Below are 2,795 nucleotides of genomic sequence, written 5' to 3'. Positions count from 1 at the left end.
ACATCTAAACCTAAGTTTGTTTTAATATACCATTGAATTAAATAACTTATATCATCACATAAAAAAAATTGTGTTAGTGTTAGCAAAAAATATTAGCTTTATTCTGAATTGGCAATATTTGTTTGTTTTGTTTTTTCACCAGTTTTTTATGACTATATAATCACATTTTTCTAAAATATTTTTTTCTACTTTTTTTTATTATAGTTTGAGCAAAAAGATGAACTTTATGGCGAGTTGCATTTGATTATTTCTTAAAACAGTTTTCCAGAATTTGTTTATGTCCATAATTACATGTAAACCTTTTTTATACCAGTGAATTATATGTATATATGAAATCTTTATTATTTATTTAAATCTTATTATACAAAAACACAAAAAGTTTCATTTGTTTGTTGACTTTTTTCTGCTATACCTCTGTCAGTTTTGGGCCCAATAAGTTAGTTTAATTTTATTTCTACACTTTTTTTGAATAAATTTGAGCTTATTTGAGCTATCTTAAGACAATGGGAGGGGTTACATAACACCTATGTCCAATATTTCTACAAAGAAACATCTGAATGATAACTGATGCATTAAAATGCAGCACATAACTTAACCCACGACTGACACGGAATCAATAATTGAACATGCAAAAGCTTTATCCTGCTGGAGGCTTCCAGGAGCTCCTCTGTTACTACAGACACTTAATATGATGAAATCCTAATATTACATCTGCATTTCAGAGAAAAATGGCGTCCCGAGTGCTGAAACAGGTTTGAGGTGAAGGACTTTTGTCAGGTTAAGTACCAGAGGCGCATTTAACAGAACAAAGGAATTAAAATAAAAAAATGGAGGGTTTGAACGTGGCCGTCGGCGAGTCCTGACCTGCATCCTGCTCTCACCTTTCAAGACAGCTTAAATCTGCCACCATAACAAAAAATCCGAGGAAGTTTCACAACAATATAGAAAGAAAAAAAATACAGTTACCAAAATAAAAGCCTTAAGGATGATAACATTTACCGTGTCCGTACCAGGTGGACTTTACATCTCCACAGAGCAACGCTTATGTAACAAAAGCTTACTGCGTATAGAAAAAGAAATGTTAAATATATTTAGGTCACATTATTCTTTGTTTTTGCTGTCTGCCAGCATTGATATCAAAATCTGATAGAGGAGAAGGAAGGAGATATCTTCTATTCAAATCCTGCAAACAACACTCCTGACATTATCTCAGTGGACAGTCGCATGTCTGACAGAATTACTTTCATAGCAAGTGAATATTCATAATTGGCCAAACAACAGGAGCGAGGGTGTAAGGGAGCAGTTGGCGGTAAAGTCTGCAGACGGTCACAGGCCTTGACTGCTGAGCGAGTGTGAAATGCCAAAGCCAGACTGCTCCCATGCACCCCGAGGGCAGCGAAGGAACCGGCCAGCACAGAGGGAATCAAAAACAATCTGACAGGACTTCATCCAGAAGCATCTTCTGGCTCGTGCAGCAGCTAGATTGTTCCTGCGTCGAGCCTGCAGCTCCAGAACCCATCTTTGATCGCATGTTTTCCTTTCTCAGATTGCATCCTGTGTTAGCGCGTCTCTGCTCCTCTGAGGTGGCGATGACAGTCCGCGGGATGATTGGAATCTAATGTTGCCGTTGACAACTGCATCCCCAGCTGTCATTGCGACGCTGTTTAAATTACAGCTGCCGTGGAGGGGCAAGGGTGGGTGGCCCAGACACCTTGTCTCCCCTTTTCAGCAGAGGCCGGCAGACTGCTCTAATCTGTAATGACACAACAGCCTAGACCCTGCTGCTACTGCCGCTGCTGCTGCTGGACATGCTGCCCACACAGGTCCCTGGGTGGTTCGTCCACGATTCACTTATTCACACACTGTCACGCTGAAGCTCAGCTTCTGCATACGAACACGCTCGCTGTAGGATTACACAACCAAATGTTGTTATGCACAAAAATAAACCAAATTACAACATTCAAATTGATTAAAACAAAAGAAAAATCTTTTTTTCTCCCACTAAATGGGGGCATTAACAGAAATATGTGACAGTTTGAACATCTAGGGGAGTCAAACTCAATCACACGAGGGGCCAAAATGTAAAAAACACATCGTAGGTCGCAGGCCGAACAGAATAAACATTTATTGAACACTCTAAAACTATTTTTTTCAATTTGTAACTTTTTAACATGATTATGAACTAGATATATAGCATTACCTGCAATGATGCTAGTGTGGACAGCTGAAGATGCTGAAAATGATAGCTAAAAACACTGAAGCTGATAGCTGAAATCACTGAAGCTAATAGCTGAAAATGCTAAAGCTGATAGCTAAAATGTTAGCTAAATGCCAAATTGGTCTAAAGAATTAAGATAAAAAAACAGGTTGGTCAAAACAGCTAATGTGTAGCTGAAAAAAATAGCTAAACTTCAAAATAGCCAAAAAAAAAGAAAAAAAACGGAATTAGCCTAAACAGCTAGCGTGTAAAAATTAGCATAACTCCAAAACCGCCTAAAAGGGTTTTAAAAGGCCTAAATTAGCCAAAACAGCTAGCATGTTGCTGAAATTTTATCTCAAAAAACAGCCTAAGAAACAAAAACAAAAAAGTCTACATTCCCCAAAACGACTATATGTAGCTGGATATTAGCTAATCTCCAAAATAGCCTAAAAATCCTTAGTAAAAGCCAAAACACTCTAAAAAGCTGTGACTTTTTTACATATGTTAACATATTATTCCAGAATAAATCAACTTCAACTTTAAATACTTTCAGTATTCAGTATTTCAAATACTTTAAGGGGGCCTTGACTTTGAC

This window comes from Oryzias melastigma, linkage group LG17 (assembly GCF_002922805.2).
Source record: "Oryzias melastigma strain HK-1 linkage group LG17, ASM292280v2, whole genome shotgun sequence".
Classification (NCBI taxonomy): domain Eukaryota; kingdom Metazoa; phylum Chordata; class Actinopteri; order Beloniformes; family Adrianichthyidae; genus Oryzias; species Oryzias melastigma.
The sequence above is the reverse complement of the archived record's forward strand: the minus strand, read 5'-3'. Positions refer to the sequence as shown.